The following is a 12,760-nucleotide window of genomic DNA, read 5'->3' on the forward strand; positions in this document are numbered from 1 at the left end:
AGGGTGTAGGAAGTGTGTGTGTGACACATCCCAAAAGGGTATCTACTTGCTTAACTTAAATCTGAGGAAGTTGTTTTGAAGTGTATTTTTATTGTTGCCAATTGCCCTTTCTAAAGAAGGCTTATTCTAAAACCGACTTAAATTAATAAATAATTATTTTACTAAAAACCTCGAGTATAAGTGTTATTTGAATACTTGTCATTGTGTATATCAATGTTACATTTCTACAGCTCACAATAACCCCTCTTGAGATGAGTGGCTGCTCAGTCACTGTACCAACGTGTGTAATACAGACCTACACCAATAGTTGGGTATCTATTGCCAAGAGGACAAGGCTGGTGTAGTCTCCCACAGTGTTCCTACATACAATCTTGCCTAACACTTAACAAGTTGGTTAACCCAGGACTCACTCTCAGAAAAAACAAACGTATTCCGAGGTAATCATACCACTTTACTTGATTCAAGGGTACGCCCACAACAACTAATTACACAGTTTCTGAAATCGGGCCTTTAAAACCAGCGTTTTAGTTTTGTCTATATTTAATAACAAACATACTTGTTCCCATTTACTTGTAAATGACAGTAACGTTGGTGAATTACAGTAACGGTGATCTCAAACCTTGTGGGGAGCTAGACAAAATGATCAAGATTTCTGAAAAAACAACTGAGGATTTTGGCCTACTATAAAGATTAAGTATAGACATGCAGAGCCCTTCCTCGGTTGCTAATACCAAGTGCTGCAATTCTGGGGATTTCGCTATATAACTTAGTTCAGTCTTGAATCTATCCAGACCAATAATCCACCACTAGGGCATCCCCTTGAACCTTTACTGGCCAGCACACAATAATTGTCATGGCCCTGCAGGTCCACTGGGCCTAATGCCCATGTTTCTTGGAATAAGACAATCTGAAACTGCCTAATAAACGCAACCCAGCTCGATATAGATAAATGTTTGCACAGGCCTGCTATGTTGCATGACAACAAGGCACATTTGCCGGCCACATCATCCTCTACAACATCCAGCGATGGTCAGTCTACACCCTCCAACCCTTCATCCCCGAGCGCATCGTGGATTTCTGTTGGCAAGACATTATCCGTGATCATCCTGCTCACAGACTGTTGGACCCCTATAGGACTCCTTTTTCCTGCCTCGGCCTTTCCACACTGGTTACAGCCCTATCTCGTGTTGGCAGATAAACCCTCTGTAATACCGCTGTGCCCTGTGGGGCGCAGGCTCTAAGACAAATGGACAAGAGTCCTTCTACAAGGAAGGGGCTTGATAGAAATATTTAGATGCAGTCTTTCCGTTGTCCACCCACTCTTCCGGATACATTTCACAATATCATTATGGATTACTGAAGTGCATCCTTTCATATTTCTAATCCCAAAAATACATTCGTTTTTCAGGGAATCCTAATTTTCAAAGAATCCAACATTTAACCTCGGAACGTTGTGCATCGAAACAAAAGGCCTGTCTTTTCCCTTCCCCTCCGATCTTTCGCATTGTGCCTCTCGCCTTAATGACCTTGAAGTCCTAGATATACAAAACTTATTAGCGTTACGTTGAACGCGGGACTCTATTACTTCCAATAACAGCCTAAGAGTATTGATAGATTGATTTTCTTTGGATAATACAGAGGCCGTCTTAACACCCTGTTTGTTGAAATGATTTACCTGTTTAAGGGTTGTTGCCACGTTTTTAGCCACAACCAGAGGGGGAGGTTCAAGGACTATAACTATTATGCAGAACAATAGCAGGGTTAATAAATGTAGCTTGCTCATTGTATGTATCTCAACCTAATGGACATATTCAGTGGCTTCAACGTTTGCAAAACATGGCTGCTCGGGTTGCCACTGGTTTTCCTTATGGTGCCCATATATCTCCGGTGCTACGTTCCTCGTATCGGTTGTCCAGCGCATTGTTTTTGAAGTTCTCTGCCTGGTTCACCGTGCCCTGCATGTCCAAGCTGCTGAATATCTTCGTGATAAGTTCTCCTGCTACTTCCCCATGCGGTCCTTGCGTTCTGCCACAGCTGGTTTACTTGTTGTTCCTCTGTTTTGATGCTCCTGTAGTGGTGGGCGTGCCTTTTCTGTTGCTGAAGCTCGGCTTTGGAATGGCCTTCCGCTGTTTCTGAACCATCTTGCCTTTAGAAAGGCACTGAAAACATATCTGTTTTGGGATTACATCTGTAGGTTATGCTGGTCTCTCCTTTTCAGCGCCATGATGCCCTCGGGTCAACAAGCACTTAAATTATCTTAACATAAGAAAACAAAAGATTATATCAGCCTTTAGCAGTCCTTGTACAAATCCTTGTGAAAAGAAAAAGATAAAACCAGCTTAATGCAAAAATTAATTACAAATAGAACAATGACAAAAAAAATCACAGTCACATCTAACGAAATCAAAGGAGCACTAAAAATCAGCTCCTCCTCCTCTCTTTGCCCCTCTGGCAGTATGGGATGAAATATCATGCCTGCAATACTGCCGTCTTCATTGTGCGTTATCTAAACAGTTTACGGTCCAATGCAAACCACTAGGTGCCACAAATGCAGAAGCTACATCCAACTTGGGCGTACTACCACAAATGATGTTACAACATCTAGTCTGTGTTTTGCATAGTACCTGCTCGTGCGCTCTGCCACGCTGCCGCTCCGAAGTCGGTATCGCGTCCATAAGCCACTTCAGAGTTGCACGCTTTCAATAATACGACACACTGCTGGATTACTATGGTGGTTCACATAGCTACAAGTCAACACAGCGGCAACTGCGGGTTTTAGCAGGTGGTACTCGGCAGCCACTCACCCGCATCCCACCAGCCGCTGCAGAACTTCAGTCACACTGCAGTATTTCGCTGTTTCAAGTCTATTTCCACAAACACCAGCGCTTCCAACAGCACCCTTCCCCACAGCGGGCATTCCGAAAGGGTGACCTGCAGGAACCTTTACATTCCCCTCTTCCTCTCCACCTGGGGGGCATGGCTCACAGCAAAAAGGCAGTCGAGGAGGAATTTGTGGGAAGAACATCCAGTAGGAAGAACATTACCAGGGTTAAATAAGTTGTTCTTCTAATGGATTGTTTCCTCCCACGGATTCCTCATTTTAGATAAACTATCATAGCAGTTTTGTAGATGGAGGTGGAAGAAGTGGAATTTTTGTATGTAATGTTTTCATTATTGATCGATATCGTGCAGAATAACTGTTCCAAAGAGAGCAGCCAAACCAACGGTGTCCAAGCAGTAATGCTTTGAGAAAGTGTGGAGTGAGGACCAAGTTGCTGCAATGCAAATGTCCTGCACTGGAACACCTCTTTGGAGAGCAGAAGTGGCTGCCACTCCCGTGGTGGAATGAGCACTTAGAATTTCAAGGACATATTTACCCACAATAGAGTAGCACTCCGCAATGTATAGGATGATCCAACATGAAAGTTTGATTGGCAATGGCTTGTCCAACCCGATGTCCGGTATAACCAATAAACAGTTGGCCATGTTGCCTGACATTTTCCATCCTAGAAATGTAGAAGCTAAGTGCCCTTTTCGGGTCAAGCCTGTGTAACCTCTCTTCCTCCTTAGAAGGGTGAGGAGGTGCATAAAAAGCTGGTAAAGTTACTTTTTGTGTTGGATGAAATTCAGACACTACATTGAGAAAGAAAGACTAACCCTCAGAACTACCTTCTCCTTGGAAAATAAAGTAAATTATGGTTTGCATGACAAAGCCTGTAGCTCACTCTGTGAGCAGAAGTGATGGCTACCAAAAAGATCGTTTTCAGGATTAACAACCTGAGAGGGCAAGAATTGAGAGGTGTAAATGGAACTCCCATTACAAAAGTTAGTACAGGTTCAAATCCCAGGACAGAACAAGGAAAGGGGCAAGTGGGAACGTAGTTGTCAGTCCTTTGAGGAATTGTAAAGTAAGCCTTGTTTCTAGGGTGCTTTTAAAAATGCATAACGTGGAGGGCCACCCGGGGGGCAAGGTTGAAAGTCATCTGACAGTACTTCTCCGTCACCCAGGCCCTTATAGAGTAAGTTTGCTCCCACTTATGGCCCCCAAGGAGCTGATATGATGCCCAAGGTGGACGGCTGAACCAGCAGGCTTCATTTGGTACAAAGTCTGGAGGAAATTAGTGCTGTTCAAGTGGAGAACCAGCCCTCCCTTGGGATAGTGGGAAACCGAAAGGGAATGCCCTGGGCAAAGAGATACCGGAGTACTGCTAACCTGGCTCAGAGGTGGGTCTCGCAGCGACCACCTCCCGCTCCTATAGAACCAGAGAGTGTTGAAGGGGAGAGGGAGGCCTGTGTGCACCTCCGACATAAGGGGTTATTGGCGGTGCTCTGCCCCCACCCGGTCCTGCTTCGGAGCCTCAAGGAGAAACATCAGTGGCCCGTCAGGAACACCAGCATGGAAAGCGCAGTATGAGCATGCCTGAGCCCCCGCGCTGTGGAGAGTTGGAGCCACGGCTCCCAAAAGGAGCAAGCCTCGACTTTGAGGGATGAGCCCAGGCTGCGGTGAGTGACGAGGTTAACTTGTAGAGACCAGGAAGGGCTGTAAGGGAGGTGTGTGGGCCTGAGACCTGGGGCGTGAACCTGTCTCGCCGGCCCTGATCCCAAGCACCATAAGACTTGGTGTGGCAGGGGCGTTGGTAGGCATCCATGTGAGGCAGACGTGCTTACTAAAGGTTCCTGCGGATCTGATAAAAGATATGCTCAACAGCACAGTTTTAATTAAAAACATAAAAGCGCCAGCAAGAAGAACGCCAAGGAGGTCTGTGAGTCAGCGGTTAACCGCCGGCAAAGACAGAAGGCGAGATACGCAGTGGGCAAGGCACGCAGAAAACAAAGCTGAAAATGTTGGCGTGAGTCGCACAGCCAACGGGAACCGAGTCGCAGTTCAATAACACGGAGAAGCGATCGGAGACATCATTGGAAGTAAATACATTCGGCATATCCCACAAGGCTGGGATAGTGCAACAGAGCGCAATAGGGAAATTGATACCCCAGGAGCTGCCACCGAAACAAGGAAGACATTCGCCAGAGGACCCAGGGACCAGGCAATCTGGGGAGGTTGAGGTAGCGGAGCGCTTTGAGGGACAGCTCGTGGGTGAAGGCGGTGACCGAAATCGCAGGAGAAGAAGCAGATGTGAGAGGAGGCTTGCAGCGAGATCCTGACTTCTGTACGGAACCCCGGGGTGACTAGAGGGTGTATCGCGGCCACGACGGATGACCAGCTGGTCAGGGATTTGCTGCAGGAGTTGCCGAGCGTGGAGGACACCCGCATGGAATCGTAGGACAGGGTGAAGGACTCCAAGTCGATGGAAACAGCACAAAACAGAACACTTGATAAGGCAGTAAGGAGCAAGGGTGGCAAGGGGAGCCCTATGAGCACGCCATTTACATCGGAGCAGCCCACCACGCTCAGCCCCCGCAGTCCCCCCCCCCCCCCCAGCACCAGTATTAAAAGACAGCGCTGACCGTGCAGGGGCACCAATAGAGAAGTGCAATCCCCCCCACGCCCCTGGGAGAACCCTGAGGGGGGCACATAGGAGTGGATAGAGCCTTTGGGCTCCTAGATAATACCGGCAAGGGGCAGGCAAAGAACTACAGAGCTGCCCCCGCCCCAGCAATAGTTTTAAGAAGAAGACCCGACTGGGAGGCCTGGCAAGCAGAGAATATAGGGACAAGATTGCCATTACAGCGCAGGACCTACGGTGGCATATCTTACTAAGGCGCAGCTAACATACACAATATAAAGCAGACCACACGTAGCAAGGAACACAGGGCACCTTGAGCCAAGGCAGCAAAGTAATACGGGGCATGCAAGCAGGGCAGCAGCCCACACCCAGTGCATAACAGAAACCCCAGAGGGAGCAAGGCACACAACTTTAAGGAAGGTGCTTGAAAGGAAGTTTGGAGAAGCAAGGAATGCGCACTTCTAGCACAGCATTTGTTGCAAACTAAGTAGTAGCGACCGATGGACTGCAATACTGGACTAGGGCAACAGCCTGTGGGTTACGTGAATGGAGAGATCTCCTGATCCTGTTATATGTCACATAACAGCGAGAAACACGCCTAGAGGCCCCAAAAATGGCACTGTAAGAGTAAGAAGGCTAAGACCGGCATAACAAAGTTGAGGCCTGCATCAAAGGTGATCCAGAGCAGCACAAACACAGGGGTGTAGCTGCCCCTGTGTGAGGTGTGAGACCTGGGCCGTGAGGCCGGATGAAAAGGAAAGCGACTCAGCCGGATAAGGATAGACATGGAAGGCCCGGACATGGCAGACAGCGAGGCGATGGCGACAAAAATAAAATAAAAATAAGCAGACCACTATGGAAACATTTGCAAAAGGACAAGCGCTACCTATCGAAACTGGAAGTGAAAACAAAAAAGGGGAACCCACACCGCCCCTGGAAGAAGCAACAGAGGCAGAGAACCAACAAATTCCGAATGCAATAGCAGCACTAGGAGACGACACTAGAAGTGAAAATTGATGCAGTGAGAATTGATGTCTGACTATTGCGAAATGGGCGACAGAGCCCTAGCAGAACGCACAGGCAACTTAGAAGACCAGGTCAGAGAAATCACTGCTGTTAGAGTGCAAACAACTAGAGATGTCAATATCCTGCTACAGGAAGTCAAACTGCTAGAAGACAGAGCTGAAGACGCGGAAGGACGTGCACGTCGAAACAATATCAAGATAGTAGGGATGCCTGAAGGAATGGAGGAATCTATCGAAAACTTGCTGCTGCAAGAAATAGGAGCTGGAGATATAACACATGGGTTCACGATAGAGCGGGCGCATCGTTTCCTCAACAAGAGACCACCACAAAGTGCTCCGCCCATACCCATAATTGCTAAGGTCCTAAATTACAAAGATAGGGAAAACATTCTTGCCTTTTCCAAGACCGGGGGGACAATTCAGAGAGCCTCGGCAAAGATATCAATATTCCTGGATTACACCTTTCAAGTGCAAAATAAAGGAAGGCCCAAATAATCACAACAAAAATGACACTCAAAAAGGCTGGTCTAAAATATATGTTGATATACTCAGCGAAATTGAAGGTCATACATAATAGCAAGGCCCTCTTCCTCGAGACACCATATGAAGCACAGGAATGGATGGATAGCATACACATCTCTGAGGCGGAAGAGCAAGGACAACAGACTTGACACAAGGCGGAGGACGCTGAGAAGACCCACAGAGTGAAAAAAATTATGTTAAAGACATATCACAAAGAATTGGTGACAAGAACTAAGCTTTACCTAGGATGGTCAACACTAAGGGGCATAGATGCTGCGGTGCAGGCTTAATATGTAGCACGACAGTGCAGCCACCGAAGCCCAGTACAGGGATCGCAATACGCTGACCCACTACTCCCATACTAGTTAGCTTTAAGGGTACAGAATAGTGCCCGCCCATTGGGCACCAGGTGTCTAGTCCAGTGACTAGGTCGAATGGAGCAAAATCGAGGAAGTATTAGCATGCGTAGCATGTCTGGACAGTAAGTGTAAGTATGTTTTGTCGTTGGTTGGGGGGGGGCTGAGTTTTATACATAGGAGAGAAGCCTGGTATAGTTGTAAGTACACTACATACGATCCCAGCCAAAGCTCTGAGTAGGCTAAAGTCCTGATTGAACCCATGACCTATAAGTAAGATGGCTGCTACAGTAAAAATTATTACTTGGAATATCCCTGGTCTAAATAAATATGTCAAACATCAAAGGGTGATCATGTATTTAAGAAGGCATAATGTGGGCATCGCATTATTACAAGAAACGTACCTTGACACACAGAAACAAAGGAAGCTTGCTAGCACATGGGGATTTGGGGGTAAGAGGGTGCTGGTGGGTTCCACATACTCATCATACGCAAGAGGAGTCCTCATTTGGGTAGACCCGGATGTGCCACTCAAAGTCCTAAACACCAAGACTGACGATGAAGGCAGGATGGCTATAATACACAGCATGTTAGAGAACCTGGAAATATGTATAGTGAACACCTATGCACCCAATCATGATGCCACCATCTTCTTTAGATCATTGTATGCAAGGCTAGGCCCCTACAGAAATGGAGTGGTGATGTGGGGTGGAGATTTCAATTGCACCCTAAATCCCACAATGGACAGGTCCGACACGAAGCACAAATGACCAGCCCCACCTGCGAAGGTTTTAAGTACACTCCTGATACATTTCCAATTAAAAGACATATGGAGGACACTACATAGGGACAGAAGAACATATTCCCATTATTCAGCCCCACATAAAGTTTACACAAGACTTGATAATTTGTTTACGGGGGAAGAACATGTGATGGAATTTACTGAGGCTGTTTACCTAACCAGGGTCCTGTCGGATCATGCCCCCCTTTTTGTAAAATGGAGGATTTCTGCACCTAGACCGCCCATACCTACCTGGAAATTGAGAAGTGAAGCATTGCTGGATAAGGCATTTCATGAACATATCAGAAAAAGTATGGTTGATTTTACAGAAGTAAATGAGGGAAGTGTTAAACAAATGGGCACGATTTGGCAAATATACAAGGTGGTAAATAGAGGTGAGATGATAGCTACAGCAGGGGGGGAGGGATTCAAAAAACCATAACTATGGACCGCAAAGACGTAGAAAGTAGGCTACAGGAACTGGAGAGGCAGGTGATGGAGGATGAGGAGCATGTGAAGGAGGAAATCCGATTGAGGCAGGCGTGTCAAACACAATGGGATAGGTTGGGAAAATGTAACCAAGCGAAATACCTAGGAAGAAGCCATGCTCAAGGTGATCAACCAGGCCGCATGCTCGCCTGGCTGTATAAAAATAGGAAGAAAAGATCCTGCAATATGCTCGATCCTAAGCACAGAACAGGAAGCGGTAAATACGCGAGTAAACATTAATAAGGTATTTTCAGAATATTATAGACATTTATACATGGACCACCAGATAGAGCGAGATGAGGAGCTGCGGGACGCACTGGACCTCATTACCCTGCCACGATTAAGCGAACAGCAAACTAACATGTTGGAAGAGCCAATAAGCCCTGGCTAAGTATTAGCCACTATTAGAAGATTGCCGTCAGGAAAGACCCCATGCACAGATGGCCTGCCGGGGGAATTTTACAAGGCCTATGCAGACACGTTGGTCCACTCCTAGCTAGGGTGTATAACAAAGTATACGAATAAGGAATCTTTCCAGACAGCATGAGAGAAGCTATGATAATTCTGCTACTGAAATCAAACAGGATAGACACGGATTGTGGCTCCTACAGACCATTATCCCTTTTGAACCAGGATAGTAAAGTCCTCACGGCACTCCTGGCAAAGAGATTTAGAAAAGTAATACCTAAACTAGTCAACCATGACCAGACGGGATATGTCCCTGAAAGGAATATTGCTGAAAACCTGAGATGGCTACACTGTCTCTCAGTATGAGAGACAGTGCGGAACAATGCGCTGTAGTGTCATTAGATGCGACTAAGGCGTTTGATTCTGTCCACTGGAACTGGTTATATGCCACTATGGTTAAGATGGGAATAGGCTGCAATACTTGAAGTGGGTTCAACTAATATACACTCAACCGATGGCTAGGGTTAGGACTGGATCCACGTACTCAGACAAATGGTAACTGCTTAAGGGGACAAGAAGAGGGTGCCCTCCGTCCACAATGTTATATATAATAGCAGCAGAGCCCATAGCGGCCTTCCTGAGACAGGAGTACAGTGATGCTCGAATAAAAATAAACAGGGTCAGGCACATAGTATCAATGTATGCAGACGATATGTTATTATACCCAAGTAACCCGGCGGAGAATCTGCAATATGTGTCGGAGGTGCTAGACAATTTTGGTATACTGACAAGGATCTGCAGATGATATGTTATTATACCTAAGTAACCCAGCGGAGAATCTGAAATATGTGTTGGAGGTGCTAGACAATTTCGGTATACTGACAGGTATCCAAATAAATAAGAGTAAACCATGTCTCTTTCTGCTAGCAAGGGTAGAGACGCCGAGAGAGGCAGAACTACCAGTCCATTCCCTGCAGTGGAGTAAGAACTCCTTTAGATACCTAGGGCTGAACATATACCACGATCCAAAGCTAGAGCATGAATCCAACACAATACTGGCTAGAGAGGCCCTGGGTCAAATCAATGGAGTTTAAGGTCAAGCTACCTCTGTCGATGGCAGTGAGAGCTGCAATATTAAAAATGGTGGCACTACTGAGGCTTATGCATTGTTTTGGGACTGTCCCATACAACATTCCAAAAGCATTCTTCTTAGAACTAGACAAAATATGCAGGGGCTTCCTATGGCAAGGCGGAAGGCATAGAGTGGCACTTAATGTATTGCAAAGGCCCTACGCGCAGGGAGGATTGAAGATCCCCAATTTCGAGTTGTATTTCCTGGCGGGCCAGTTACAGTACGTAATGCAATGCGTAATCCATTAATGCAATGGATGGCAGATGACACCACAAGGGAACCTGCTCTCCTTCAACCAGCAATAAAAGGACTCTCACAGATTTGATCTTGACTCCCCCTCGTGAACAGCATAGTCACCCGTATTTAGTGAAGTTAGGAATCCAGATATGGCAGAGGTCCTGCAGAACCATGGGACTGGAAGACCCAAAATCACCACAAACCCCTGTGGCAGCGGCAATGGTAGATACACATGGATACAGGGCAAGAGTGCGGGCGCAGTGGGAGTCTTGCAGAATCGCGACGATAGGGGACCTGAGGAATGAAAATAGGTTGATGGAATTTTCAGAACTACAGGAGGTCACGGGTATACATAATGGTCAATTCCTGTTGCACAGGTCTCTGATAAAGGCAATAAGGGGTAAGTGGCAAGCTGTCACGGAAAAAAAAGGACAATCGGGTGTGAAGACATGGAAACATTGATAAACACTTCAGAGGGAGGGCATGCCATTTCCAAAATTTACGAGGTATTGATAGATCGCAATTCAAGAGTCGAATTGAAGTGTGGGGAAGATGGGAAAAAGAACTGGGAAAATAATTTGCAGACAAGGAATGGCCAATTATAGTCCTATATCATAAATAAAAGTCTCTAGAAACTCCAGGCTGCAACTTATTAAACTCTACACCACCCAAAGAGCATATCAAACGCCAGCTGCAATTGCAAAGTTCAAAGGGGTGGGCAAGCAGGCATGTCCTAAATGTAAAGTAGAGAATGCAGGCTTAATACATATATTCTGGGAATGTCATGTTGTGCAGGTATTTTGGAGGAGAGTGGCAAATAAAGTCGCCATAGGAGGTATTAACCTAGGTATCCAATCACCGGAGGCATGCATCCTGGGCCTCTTCAAGAGAAACGCGAAGCATAAATCACTGAACAAGACTTAAATTTATATACTAGCCAAAGGCAGCATAGCAATGCAGTGGAAAGCCACTAAGGAACCAAGTATTGACAGATGGTGGGAAGACCTTAGGAAATGGGCAACAGCGGAAACGGGAGTGTGGGAGATGGCAATAGGCGAGCAAAAACAAGAGCGTTGGACGGATATTCTACAATAGTTTGCCATAACAATGACATTATTTAACCAAAATGAGTACAAAGATGCTATTCAAGACACACAAGGTAGAGCTGAGGAGAGTGTATTGTAAGACGGGACAAATGCTGAAACTATAATAATATGGTTAAGGAGCGAGGGGTTGGAAGTTTAAGGGGAAGTTATTGGAAATTAATACTGTAATATACAAGTATGCACATTATTCTTTCGTTACTGTTCACTGTAAAAACAAATAAATATATATTTTTTAAAGACTTTGGTGTGGCGGTGGCAGAGGTGGTAGAGCACTGGGGTGCGGTGGCTCTCCTTGGTTCCTCCTCTGGTGGGGTTGGACCGTGCCAGATGCCAAGACTGACCACAAGGCCACCTGGAAGTGCAGAGTCGGAGGTGAGGGCTGCTTTGCTGGACCTGGACACAGAGGGTTTGGGGAAATTGGGAGGCGTAGTAGGATTTATTGAAACCTCAGAGGCCCTAAAACCCCAGTTAGGTGGAGAATGATTGTGTTGCACACCCAGGCACGTGTGATTTCTGCAAGGTCAGGGGTTGGAGTGGAGGTGTGTGGCCTTCGAACTCTGGGCATGTGCTCGCCTGCCCAAGCCCCACTTTATAGGGCGTGACACCTGTTAGGGGAAGGTTTGCTGGAGTCCAAGGCCAGTGTACATGTTAGGAAGAATTATCAGAAATGTGCCGGTTCCCCTCTACCTTTTGCTGAACTCTAGGACTTTTTCTTGGGAGTCTGACAAACTCCATAGACATCTTTTATATTGTGGCACACAGCACCTTCAGTGCAGTGGCACAGGGAAGTCTTTCAGATTTCCCAAATGTTTAAATGCCTTTCTCTTGGATAACTACTGCTTCCAAGAGCAGTGAAGTGAAATTGACTTTACTTACATTTGTAACTTTCTAGACCCAGCACACTATCTTAAATAGGGTGCTGGAGGGGTTACTTAATATCCACATTGTGTAGTTTCTCATGTAACATTTTTACGTTACCCTTTCCACACAATGGTACCCGTTCCACAAATAATGGCTGGTGACAGTGGTTTACTTTTAACTACTGTTGTGTGTTTTTACCGCAGGCTGTGCTCGCAGCTGCAGTACAGCCCCCATGGGTGCCATTTTTGTCAAAATGGTCCCGGTCTTCTATTTTCACCATTTCTTACTGGAACGGTCCTTCTTGAGATTTACTCTGCGCGCCAAACCAGGTTTGGTCCCTTTGTTAGTTTTGTCTTTGGTGGGATTCACGAGTGAATC

At 46.2% G+C, this 12,760-nt stretch overlaps 1 protein-coding gene across 7 annotated transcripts in view; it reads right to left on the reverse strand.

The window, feature by feature from the left end:
• Nucleotides 1-12,760, reverse strand: part of RNF44 (ring finger protein 44) — a 763,073-nt gene that overhangs the window by 342,665 nt on the left and 407,648 nt on the right. The window lies entirely within an intron of this gene.

Source organism: Ambystoma mexicanum, chromosome 3p, assembly GCF_040938575.1.
Source record: "Ambystoma mexicanum isolate Mex_15411 chromosome 3p, UKY_AmexF1_1, whole genome shotgun sequence".
Lineage (NCBI taxonomy): Eukaryota > Metazoa > Chordata > Amphibia > Caudata > Ambystomatidae > Ambystoma > Ambystoma mexicanum.